Genomic DNA, 12,972 nt, shown 5'->3' on the forward strand with positions numbered 1-12,972 from the left:
GGAAGAGGCCTCTTTGGAGGGAGGGAAGGAGGAAGGAAGGAAGGAAGGAAGGAAGGAAGGAAGGAAGGAAGGAAGGGGCCTCTCTGGAGGGAGGAAAGGAGGGAGGAAGGAAGGAAGGAAGAAGGAAAGGGAGGGAGGGAGGGAGGGAGGGAGGGAGGGAGGGAGGAAAAGGAGGGAGGGAGGAAGCAAGGAAAGAGAGGGAGGGAGGAAGGAAGGAAGGGGCCTCTCTGGAGGGAGGGAGGGAAGGAGGAAGGAAGGAAGGAAGGAAGGAAGGAAGGAAGGAAGGAAGGAGGGGGCCTCTCGGGAGGGAGGGGTCTCTCTGGAGGGAGGGAAGGAAGGGAGGGAGGAGAGGAAGGAAGGAGAGGGAGAGGGAGGAAGGAAGGAAGGAAGGAAGAAAGAGGCCTCTGGAGGGAGGGAAGGAGGAAGGAAGGAAGGAAGGAGCCTCTCTGGAGGGGGGAAAGGAGGGAGGAAGGAAGAAGGAAAGGGAGGGAGGGAGGGAGGAAGCAAGGAAAGAGAGGGAGGGAGGAAGGAGTCTCTCTGGAGGGAGGGAAGGAGGGAGGAAGGAGCCTCTTTGGAGGGAAGGAAGGGGCTTCTCTGGAAGGAAGGAAGGAAGGAAGGAAGGAAGGAAGGAAGGGGTCTCTCTGGAGGGAGGGAAGGAGGGAGGAAGAGGCCTCTCGGGATGGAGGGAGGAAGGAAGGGGCCTCTCTGGAGGGAAGGGAGGAGGGAAGGAAGGAAGGAAGGAAGGAAGGGGCTTCTCTGGAAGGAAGGAAGGAAGGAAGGAAGGAAGGAGGGAGGAAGGAAGGAATGAGACTCTCTGGCGGGAGGGAGGGAGGGAGGAGCCTCTCTGGAGGGAAGGGAGGAAGGATGGAAGGGGCTTCTCTGGAAGGAAGGAAGGAGGGAGGAACGAAGGAAGGGGCCTCTCTGGAGGGAAGGGAGGAAGGAAGGAAGGAAGGGGCTTCTCTGGAAGGGAGGGAGGAAGGGGCCTCTCGGGAGGGAGGGAGGAAGGAAGGGGCCTCTCTGGCAGGAGGGAAGGAGGGAGGAAGGAGCCTCTCTGGAGGGAAGGGCGTAACGAAGGAAAGAAAAGGAGGGAGGGAGGGAGGGAGGGAGGAAAGGGAGAGAGGAAGGAGAAAGGAAAGGGAGGATGGAAGGAAGGAAGGGGTCTCTCTGGAGGAAGGGAAGGAAGGAAAGGGAGGGAGGAGAGAGAGGAAGGAAGGAAGGGGCCTCTCTGGAGGGAGGGAAGAAGGAAGGAAAGGGAGGATGGAAGGAATAAAGGGGCCTCTCTGGAGGGAAGGAAGGAAAGGGAGGAAAGAAAGGGAGGGAGGAAGTAGGAAGGAAGGAAAGGAAGGAAGGACGGAAGGGAGTAAGGAAGGAAGGGGTCTCGAGGGAGGGAGGGAGGGAGGGAGGGAGGGAGGGAGGGAGGGAGGGAGGAATGGGAGGAAAGAAAGGGAGGGAAGAAGGAAGGAAGGAGAGGGAGGGAGGGGTCTCTGGAGGGAGGGAAGGAAAAAGGAAGGAAGGAGAGAAGGAAGGGGCCTCTCTGGAAGGAGGGAGGGAGGGAAGGGGCCTCTCTGGAGGGAGGGAGGGAAGGAGAAGGAAGGAGGAAGGAAAGGAAAGGAAGGAAGGAAGGAAGAAAGGAAGGAAGGAAGGAAGGAAGGAAGGAAGGGGCCTCTGGAGGGAGGGAAGGAAGAAGGAAGGAGAGGGAAGGAAGGAAGGAAGGAAGGAAGGAAGGAAGGAAGGAAGGAAGGAAGGAAGGGGTCTCTCTGGAGGGAGGGAAGGAAGAAGGAAGGAAGGGGCCTCTCTGGAGGGAGGGAAGGAAGAAGGAAAGAAGGAAGGAAGGAAAGGGAGGGAGGAAGAAGGAAGGAAAGGGAGGAAGGAAGGGGTCTCTCTGGAGGGAGGGAAGGAAGGAAGGAAGGAAAGATGTGTATCTTTCGCCATCTTCTCCACGTAGTGGCCCTACCATTTTTAACATCTTTATCTGATTAAGAGCCTAGTGGAGCTTTGAACTGAATGGCATTTGTGGTCCCTTCCAACTCTGATTTGAAGTGGGGGGCGGGAGACATGGACACTTACGATGAAGCAAGGTTTTTTGCTGCTCGAGACATATAGGTTCAAACTAGGACATTAGATTCACTTTGGGAGATAATTCCACCTAAATGTTAGGAAGAATAATAATTTCCTGAAGCTATTTGACAGTTGAACAAGTTAAATTGGAGTGTATTGTAATCTCTTTCTTTAGAGGTTCTGAAACAGAGTCTGGGTAGCCATCTGTCAAGGGGGCTTCATTGTGTCTTCCTACATAGCAGAAGTATCAATCCATCAAACCATCATATAAAGTTGGAAGGAGTCTCATGGGCCATCAAGTGACACTTGATTTCTGTAAATCAAATTGGATGCGATAGGATGGCATTTGTGGGTCCCTCCAAGTCTATGATGCCAAGTGGTGGCCCTCTGTCCCCTTCTAAACCAAAGGGCTTCCTGGGCCCTGAAGAGCCGGCTCACTCCCCTCTCGGCTTCATCTTCCCAGCTCCTGCTTTGGACTAAGCTGCAGTCCAGACCCAAAGGTCTAGCACAGGGGTAGGCAACCTTTTTGAGCCGGGGGCCGGGTTGCTGTCCCTCAGGCGACTGGGGGGCCGAAGCTGGGGGTGGAGCTTCAACCCTCCAGGGCGGGGCCACATGCCGGGGGTGGAGCTTGCCGGGGGTGATGTGTCTGTCAGAGAAGGCAATGGGCCCCCCAGAGGCCCCCTGCCGCCCTTGGAGCCCTCCTGGAGGGCCCCAGAGAAGGCAATGGGCCCCCCAGAGGCCCCCTGCCGCCCTTGGAGCCCTCCTGGAGGGCCCCAGAGATGGCAAAGGGCCCCCCAGAGGCCCCCTGCCGCCCTCAGAGCCCTCCTGGAGGGCCCCGGAGACGGCGGCGGGCCTCCTAGAGGCCTGCCGCCGCGGCCGCCCATCGCGGCTTTTCCCACTCTGGGCGCCGCCATTTTGGACGAAAAAATGGCGGTGCCCATAGCCCCAGAGGCCGCTATGGGCGCTGCCATTTTTTCGCCCAAAATGGTGGCGCCCAGAGCGGCGAAAAGCTGTGACGGGCGGCCGCGGCAACAACAGCAGCCAGGGGCCAGTCGCCAGGCCTCCGCGGGCCGCATGCGGCCCGCGGGCCGGAGGTTGCTGACCCCTGGTCTAGCATTTCCACCAGAGGCAGGACTAAGGCTCTCCGTCTCTAGAAGGCTGGCAGGACACTATAATGGGATTGTGCTTTTAAACTATAAACATGGAATCACTTCATAGATGAGAGTGATATGACGAGGTTTCATTAATAGAGATTTGGTACCGATGGTAGCAATTGGAAATACATGGAAATAATAGGGATAGGTTCTTCCACCACAAAAGAGGAGCAGTTCAATATGTTTCATCAAACGTTTTATTTAAACTAACAATATGCACACATGAACTAAAAACAAAATATTTTCAACCTCTTGGACAGCATGAACATTTTAAACATTCAGATACTTTTCATTGCTTCTGCCCTGTAAGTTGCTTGATGGTTTTGAGTGAAACCTTTCCCACACTCTTGGCATTTAATGGTTTCTCTCCTGTGTAAGTTGTGTGATGATGAGTGACCAGTTTCTTCCCAATAAATCCCTTCCCACCCTCCAAGCATTTGAATGGCTTCTCCCCTTGGGAGTTGCTTGACGGTGACTGAGGGCTCTTTTCCCAGTGAGACTTTCCCCACACTTCAGGCATTTAAAGGGCTTCCCTCATGTATCTGTATTTTGATGATGGTGGTGAGGGCTCCCTTCTCAAGGAAACCTTTTCCACACTCAAAGCATTTAAATGTTTTTTTCTCTTGTGCAATTTTTTTAAATGACAAGTGAATAATGTCTTCTGAATATACCCTTCCTCACATTTCAGGCAATGAAACGGTTTCTGTACTGTGTGAGTTTTTTGATGATAGGTGAACTGAGTTTTCTGAATATACAGTAACTTTTCCCACGCTACAGTGATTTAAAGGTTTTCACTCCTGTGTGAGTTGCTTCAGGACAAGAGATGTGTATCTTTCGAGCGAAACTTTTTCAACACTCCAGGCATTTAAAGGATTTCTCTCCTGTGTGAGTTACTTGGTGATGAATGAGGTGTGTCTTCCGAGTGAACCCTTTCCCACACTCCAGGCATTTAAAGGGTTTCTCTCCTGTGTGAATTACTTGGTGACGAATGAGGTGTGTCTTCCAAGTGAACCCTTTCCCACACTCCAGGCATTTAAAGGGTTTCTCTCCTGTGTGAGTTACTTGGTGACGAATGAGGTGTGTCTTCCAAGTGAACCCTTTCCCACACTCCAGGCATTTAAAGGGTTTCTCTCCTGTGTGAGTTACTTGGTGACGAATGAGGTGTGTCTTCCGAGCGAAACCTTTTCCACACTCCAGGCAGTTAAAGGGTTTCTCTCCTGTGTGAGTTACTTGGTGACGAATGAGGTGTGTCTTCCAAGTGAACCCTTTCCCACACTCCAGGCATTTAAAGGGTTTCTCTCCTGTGTGAGTTACTTGGTGACGAATGAGGTGTGTCTTCCAAGTGAACCCTTTTCCACACTCCAGGCATTTCAACGGTTTCTCTCCTGTGTGAGTTACTTGGTGATGAATGAGGTGTGTCTTCTGAGTGAACCCTTTCCCACACTCCAGGCATTTAAAGGGCTTCTCTCCTGTGTGAGTTGCTTGGTGACGAGAGAGATGTGCCTTCCGAGCAAAACCTTTTCCACACTCCAGGCATTTAAAGGGTTTTTCTCCTGTGTGAGTTGCTTGGTGACAAGAGAGTTGTGCCTTCCGAACAAAACCTTTTCCACACTCCAGGCATTTAAAGGGTTTATCTCCTGTGTGAGTTACTTGGTGACGAGTGAGGTCCGTCTTCTGAGTGAAACCTTTTCCACATTCCAGGCATTTAAATGGTTTCTCTCCTGTGTGAGTTACTTGGTGACGAGTGAGGTATGTCTTCCGAGCAAAATCTTTTCCACACTCCGGGCATTTAAAGATTTTTTCCTCTGTGTGAGTTGATTGATGAGGAATGAGGGCTCTTTTCTCAATGAAACCTCTTTCACACTGTAGGGTTTTAAAGCATTTCTCTCTTGTGTGAGTTTTTTGATGATCAGTAAGGGCTCTTTCCTCCATGAAACATTTCCCACACTCCAGGCATTTAAATGGCTTCTCTGCTCTGTGAGCTGCTTGATGATAGTTGAGGGTTGTCTTCTGAGTGAAATATTTTCCACACTCCAAGCATTTGAAGGGTCTCATCCTTCTGTTAACACGCTTAACTGAAATAAAACTAGAGCCACACTCACCACCTTTGATTGATTTCCCTTTTGTCTGAATTCTTCTGTGAAGAGTAAGAGTTGCTTTAGAACTGAACCTTCTGTCATGTGCAAGACAAAGATATTTACTTCTTTTCTTTTGTTTCTGTATTGTTCCTTGGATTGTGGTTCTCCACTCGTTTTCTGTGTAAGTTTTTCTTTCCTTCTCTTTTACCTGTTTGCACAGGTCTCTTGGCATCAATGCTTGCCATGGCTTCTCTTTACACTCTTTCAGTTGCCCATCACTGCCTGGAAAGGAGACAAAGTACAGCTCAGAACACAACTAACATTGGAAATTACAGGACCTCGTATATTTGACAAACTATTTAATTGAGTTGTTTCTTTATGTAGTAAACCATTTTCTGAATTACTCAAATACAATTGGCCCTTACCTTACACGGGGGATCCGTTCCGGACCACCAACCCCACGGAAGGGGAAAAAAGCGTAAGCTCAAGCTCCATTAGAACTAACAGGGCTAATTTCTGGCACGATTTCCAGTGTATGCTGGAAGCCGTGTATGACACAGCTGCACTGTACCTCATTTCTGTCCATGACAAGGGATTTAATTCTGCTGTCCCTTTCCCATTGCACATCTGGATTGTTTCTGATCTTGAGTAAAATGTGCCAGGAAAGGAGGGAAACTTCTCACAAACAGAACAGATTGTGCTTGGCGGCATTAATGCAGAATCAGTATTGTGCAGCAAGTGGTCTTGCATTCATGGAGACTGGGGATCAACTCCCAACTCTTATATACATCAGGTATTTCTGAAATACAGACTGATGTATTCATTTGGAGAAAGAACTTTAGAGCATCTGTCTGTGGATGTAATTCTTGGCACTTTTCCATTTCAGCAGTTTTTAATTGTATGACGTATCTTAACAAGAAATTCTCAAGTCGTGTGAAAACTATTTTGGGGAACAGCAATATAAGGTTCTCGTAGGTCCAAAATACACTGCAGAAATGATCCAGTTTGAGACCGTTTAAATGCCCAGGCTCAATGCTAGGGAATCCTGGGAATTTTGGTTTTGTGATACATTGAGCGTTCACTGTCAGAGAGATCCTTGGTGCCACAATAAACTACAGCTCCAGAATTCCCTAGCATCGACCCAGGGCAGTTAAAGAACGTCTGTACAACGTACAGTCAGTTTTTCATGGGCCTGTCATTTGTGCATTGAAGCATCCATAACTGGTCCCATCACATTCTCCCCAATGGCAGTGCACACATGAGATCTATGTGCAGTTGGGAAGAATGAGACTTGAGGTCCTGTGTCTTTTGCCTTTCATGTGTGTTGGGGGGATGTCCAAAACAGAACCCCCTCAGATACCAAGCGCCAACTGTAAGAGTGTCCTAATAAATATTTTGAAAATGTTTGGAATTTCTAATTCTAAAATATCTAGACAACAAAGTAGGTACAGAGGACTATTGCTATCTTCTGGGATTGCTCAAGTCCTATTAAATATAATAGTAGAGTTAAATGGTGCCTCTTAAATAATTGGCAAAGTTTGCTTTTTGGAATTTATATGTTTTTCAATATTTTCAAGATATGAACGGTTGAATCCATGGATAAAGAATCTGTGGATCAGGAGGTCCAACTCTACCTTCATTATCTAGTTCAGTTTAGTTTGGTCAGTCCCAAAGTGTGTTCTTCTACTGAGAGCATGAGATCCCTTGGTATCTAAAGGGGCCAAAGGAGAACCAGCATGAAGTAATTTGAGTGTTGGACTAAGATTTCTGGAGACCAGGGTACAATCAATCAATCAATCAATAACTGAGTGGGTTTGGGAAGTTCACACCCTCTCAGCCTCAGAGAAAGGCAATGACAAACTGCCTTTGAACAAATCTTGATGAGAAACCCTATGGTAGGTTCACCTAAAAGTCACCATACGCTAACTAGCCCCTGCCTCCACACCAGGGCTTGGCTTTCTCCGTTTTTTGGCAAGATGGTCTGGGAAAGGAATGACAGCTACTTCCTCCAGATCTGGCCCTCCCCTCCCTGGAAGGCTCTCCCTCTATATCCATTTTTGGAGGAGTTAGTGGGAGGAACAGGACTAAGGGGGACCAATGGATGATTTCTCCTTCTGCTTTTTCACTTGCCTTTAACAATCTAATCTTTAATTTTATTTTTAATGGTGGTTGGATGGGGCCACAGCGGTAATTGCAGGAGGCAAACCAGGCCCTTGGTGTGGGGGATCCAGCTAGTGAAGCCCCCAACACTCCTCCCAGTGGTCCAAGCTCAGGAGCCCAGCTGGACTTCACATCATGCACTGGGACCTTGATCAGGATCTGCTACTAAAGGGCTTTCTGGGAAGAGAGGCCAGAGACATAAGCAAAGCTGAAAAAAAATCAGCCTGCTGTAATCTATCAAGATTGAAGAAGAACCCTCAGGGTTACTTTTCAGCACTTCTAAGCTGCACAATCCCAAGAAAGAGGGAGCCTTACTCAGAGAAGACAGGGCCCCCAGAATCTCCTCCATCACTTCCCGATGAAGGGCCTTTTGGGCTGGATCCAACAGGGCCCATTCCTCATCTGTGAAATCCACAGACACCTCCTCAAAGGTCACCTGCAGAAAGAGAAAATTAATTCTTTCAGGTTGCTCAAGAAAATTGAAATACTTACAGCATGCCATCCAAAGGCAACTTGTGATGGAAGCAAACAAAAAGAACAAGACTCTGTGGGGACCAGGGAGTTCTCAAAGAGGTAGGCACCCAGCAAAGCCCTTTGTTGGCTCAATTGAGATCCTGTTCCCTACCTGATCTAGCCTCCCAGAAGGTGTTCTGAGTCCATCAGGGTGAGGAGATGTACACTTAGACCTTGTCCTTATTCCACCTCCTAGGAGGAAGAAAAAAGGAAGGAGTATTTCTAACCCTTCTCTCTCCTTCCAGTCCTTCCTACATGTGCCAATGCAGCATACACCATTTCCCACAACAGGCTTTATTGCATTGTTTTCTGTAGACAGGCCACTGTAACTGGATACTGAAATCTGTGCTTCTCATATCCTCCTTCACCATCTTTCAATCTTGCTTTTAAAAGCTAGCAACAAAGAGGATGAGGAGGAACAGGAAGGCTGGTCTGGTATAAAAAGTGCTTGATGTTTATCACCTGTGAACCTGAAACTCTAAACCGAAGCGCTTCCGCAGCAGTCATTTCGAATGAACTATCACATGTAAAGAACAAAATTGTGGTAATTACAGGGTCAAAGTGGAGTGAGTGCAGATTGTATTACCACACCAGTACATACCATGCAGATTCAACGATTCGAACTGGGACCCTTGCGCATGCTCAGTGGGGGTCTGAACGCATTGTGATCCTTTGCGCTTCTGGGGTGAAGAAGGGGCCACTTCCTGGTTCCACTTTCACGTGAATGCTAGTCTCACGTGAAAGATTGCTTCATGTTCTATGGGCTTTAGAGTCCGTTTTGGCACCCAAACTAGCACTCTTTTTCTGGGAGATATGGTCCGTTTTTTTCCAGCCACACAAGGAGCCTTTCTATGGGAGATATGGTTCCTTTTGGCACCCAAACTAGCACTTTTTCTGGGAGATATGGTCCGTTTCTTCCAGCCACACAAGTAGCCTTCCCTAGTGGCATCGGAAACAGATGCTTTCCTCCTCCTCATCGGTATGTCTCCTGTCCACCTTAAAACGTGAATACATTCATTCCCCAGTAGCTCTCTGCCCTTTCCCCGATGGTATCGGAAACAACCACACTTCTCCTCGGCAGCAATGGAAGTGTGGGGGAGTACCGGAAGCAAATGGGACAAAATTGCAGCACGGCATCATGGGAAATGTGAGACCTCGGAGGTTTGGGGGGGCTGCACCAGGATGGAAACAAAGTTGCATTCCACACCAGACCAATTCGGAGTGAAATCAAAGTGAGCTTAGAAGCAATTCTTGTCAGTTCGCTTGTTACCGAATTCACCAAAATGAGGAGTCACTCCGGCTTGACTTTGGATCCGGCTCGGAACGACTGCCCATAGAAAGCAATCAGGTGTGATAATACATCACATTATAACGTGAATTCGCATGGCTGGACCAGGAGTGAGTCCGAATCTGAGCTGCAAAACCCCTTGTGTGATAAGGGCCCTTGTAAAATATAGTTCACTGTCAGAGGCTTTGTTAACTTGAGGTATGTCTGTAATTTCAAAGTGCTAGTTAGGCTATATAAAATAGTCCAAATGCTGCAATTGATAGAGTCCAGATATTTCAGACATATTTGAGAACAGGGAGTCAAAGCGGAAACTACCCTCTCAGCCCTTACTCAGTAAGGAGGACATTCCTTCTTTTTCCTGTGTGATCCATTTGGGCCACTGCCTTTGACTGGATTCAAAAGGACACTTCTTCTGGGCCATCTCTTTCAAAAACAAATCCTGCAGAAGAAGCAGAAATGGGAGGGAGGAGAAGAGAGAAGAATTTGTTAGCGCTGGAGAAAAACTGAGTCCATACAAAGAAGACTGCCAGCCAGGAAAACAAAGGCCATTGCAAGTCTGGAAGGAGCTGGAGACACAAACTTCTGCTCCTGAATAGAGTTTCACTCATGACTGCTGAGGTTCTTCTGAAGAAGCATTTAATCTTAGGAGCTTTTCGCTTTACACTCTCAAAACGGAGCTAGGGACCTTTAAATGCTGTGCCTGCCTCCTGCTGCTGCATTTTGGGATCTGTAGTTCAGTAAGGTTATGACATCCACTCAGATCAACTCCATATGGTGCACTGGAGCATTCTTCCTCATATACACAAACACAGTCTCGGATTCTGCTAGTGTTTCATCATCTTCCTGTCATGGTGGCACAGTGGTTAAATGCCTGTACTGCAGCCACTCGCTCACAAACCATAAGGTAGCGAATTCAATACTAGCAAAAGGGCTCAAGCTCGACTCAGGCTTGCATCCTTCCGAGGAGGTCGCTAAAATGAGTATCCAGATTGTTGAGGGCCATTAGCTTACACTTTGTAAACCTAAACAGCACCTGAGACATTTTTATAGCCTGATGCAAAACCATATTGACAGAATTAGGAAAAGAAAGGAAGAAAGAAAAAAACCTGGGAAATGGTAGCTAGATTTACATCATCATTATAATTATTTTTTTCATTTGTATCTCTTGTTTCCCCCCCTCAGAACTCGGAATCACGGTGATTTACAGCAAATAGAACAAGTAGAACAACAACAACAAGAAGAAGACACAAAAATAAATGCATACACAAATTATAGTTTAAAAACAAGCTATCTGCAGAAGTGAAACTATTAAAACATAAGGGACTAATAGGAAAGATTAAGGTAATAGAAATACACATTATTAAAACTAGTTTCAGTTTAACCTTCCCAGGAAGGGAGTCCCAGACCCCAAGGGCAGCCACTGAGAAGGCTCCGTCCCACGTTCCCACAAGACAGGACCATAAGGATACACTCATGTGGGAGAATGTGTTCCTTCAAAAAGACTCAAAGGAAGCCATACGGAGTGATACAGGACATAACTAGCTGGACGAATTGTGCCTGGAACTGAATCAATAACCACCAAAGCTGCTTAAAGGGGGAGTCACGGGTTCCAAGTAACCAGCAGCCCCTTTTTGTTCGGAGAAATAGCTGTGTAAGTCTGAAATATCAGTTTGCAAAGAGATCTTCTAGTCTATTTTGATATGTTATAGTTTTAAATTGTTTTTAAATTGTAATGTTAGATATTTTATTGTATGAAACACCGTTGTAATCCCGCTTTGATCCGTCAGGAGAGGCGGGAAAATAGAAATAAAACTTATTATTATTATTTATCTTGCAACTTCTTTCGATGTTTTAGTCCAAAGGTGCTACAAGATCGCTTTGCATACTCTATTTTCTTGTTTACATTAAGCCTCAGTTGGTTCAAGAATTTTCAAAATCCCTTCCAAAGAAATAGTGATGGTCCAGCAAAATGATCAGATGAAAAGACCTCACCTGCTCCTCTTCCTCCTCCAGATGGAGCTTTACAGGACACAACCAGCACAATGAACTGGAGCTGAATCAATAACCAGCAAACCTCTTTATAAGGGGAGTCACAGGTGTCCTGTAACCAAACCCAGTTAGTAATCTGGCTACAAACCGTGTCTTCCGGGTACAATAACATTCAAAATCTACATAATAATAATAATAATAAGTATAATAATAATAATAGCCCCTCCAACTGAGCTCACCTGCTCCTCTCCCTGCTTCTCCTCCTCTGCCTGGCTCAGGAGGAAGGCCTCTGCCAAGGCCACTGCTTGGGAGGTTGTCTCCGCTTCACACTCTCGAACCCAGCTCCCCATCTCTGGGGGAAGGACGGCCAGGAACTGCTCCAGGATCACCAGGTCCATCATCTCAGCCTTGGTGTGTCTCTCTGGCTTCAGCCACTGACAGCAGAGATTGTGGAGATGGCTGCAAACCTTTCGGGGCCCCAAAGCCTCCTCCTGGAAGGCAAACTGCCTGAAGTGCTGGCGCTGGACCTCAGAACTGAGCATCTTCTCCCCAAAGCTCCTCTGCATGGCTCTTCCCAAAAGAAGCATGGAAAACAAGAGATCATGTAAATGCTCTTGAGAGAAGGAGACGTTTTACAGCTAAATCCACATTACTCAGATTCTCAACGCAGCATCCTTCCATTTGCTCTCTCCCTATTGCCTTTCCTTTTCATTGCCCCCTTTTAGTACATCTTTCTACATTGCTTAAAGGACAGTTGCTTTTTAATCTTTCTACATTGCTTACTGGACAGTTTGCTACCCGAAGTAAAAGACAAGGTGACACCCCATGTCAGTACACCTGCAACGTATTTGGAGTCTCCATATTTTAAAATCTGGGGCCAACATGCTGTTAAGAGGTCCCAGGATGACCTTTGGAGTCCCAGGTGTATTTCCCATGAGAAAGGAGCAGAGACTGAGGACATGGTTGTGACCCAGGTAATGCTGCAATCCAAGCTCAATGGGGGTTCTGACTCCTTCCTCAGCCCAGGCCCTTTGCCCTTTCCTCTTGCACCAGGAGGCGAAGGAGAAGCCAACTGGGTCCACCTGCCCTCTGCCCTCTTCCAGCCAACAGCCCTCTCCATCCAGCCTGGGGCTGTCCTCATCCAATCACTGATTTTGCCCAGAATCCCAATGTCGATTCCTGGGTCTTTGTTACCTTTCAAGATAACACACCCCTTGAGGGTAGGTTCTCAGATATCAATCTTGGTCCCAAAACCTGGCTCCTTCGTGGGCATAGAGAGCATCTCCCTCTCACTGTCTCACCCTCAGACCCCAGTCTGAACCACTCCCATTGTCCATGGTCTCCTCTTGGGACAGGGAGTTATCACCCCTCTGCACCTCTCCCACTCTTCTCTCCGGTTTCCAGATTGCCATTTTGTTTAGCTCTGGATGCTATTTATGTTTGAATACTTATCCTGCTTCATTGCACTCTTGCATAGTGCTTAATGAAACCTTCTTCATTCACCCAGACATGGAGTCCTCCTCAGGGAGTTCTGGTATACACAGATGTCAACAATCCTAAAGGTACCCAGGAGTTTATTAGACAATGGAAATTGTAAGTATAATCCAATGCCAATCCAAACGCAAACATGGGATTTCATGTTATTGCATGATAGACTGCCATACGCAAATTCGGACAATGTCATGCTATTTTTGGGCAATGGGAAGCCAGTTCGAACGCAATTCGCATTCAC

The 12,972-nt window shown here is 47.5% G+C and overlaps 1 pseudogene across 1 annotated transcript; it reads right to left on the bottom strand.

The window, feature by feature from the left end:
• Positions 1 to 3,414: 3,414 nt before the first annotated feature.
• Positions 3,415 to 12,371, bottom strand: LOC149320674 (uncharacterized; annotated as a pseudogene). The gene is made up of 5 exons (XR_016279479.1): positions 11,480 to 12,371; positions 9,582 to 9,690; positions 8,076 to 8,155; positions 7,766 to 7,886; positions 3,415 to 5,572 (listed from the first exon to the last, which is right to left on the bottom strand). The product of XR_016279479.1 is annotated as an uncharacterized LOC149320674 (transcript).
• Positions 12,372 to 12,972: the final 601 nt, after the last annotated feature.

This window comes from Sceloporus occidentalis, unplaced genomic scaffold (assembly GCF_023333645.1).
Source record: "Sceloporus occidentalis isolate IW3139 unplaced genomic scaffold, rSceOcc1.0.p SCAF_1, whole genome shotgun sequence".
Classification (NCBI taxonomy): domain Eukaryota; kingdom Metazoa; phylum Chordata; class Lepidosauria; order Squamata; family Phrynosomatidae; genus Sceloporus; species Sceloporus occidentalis.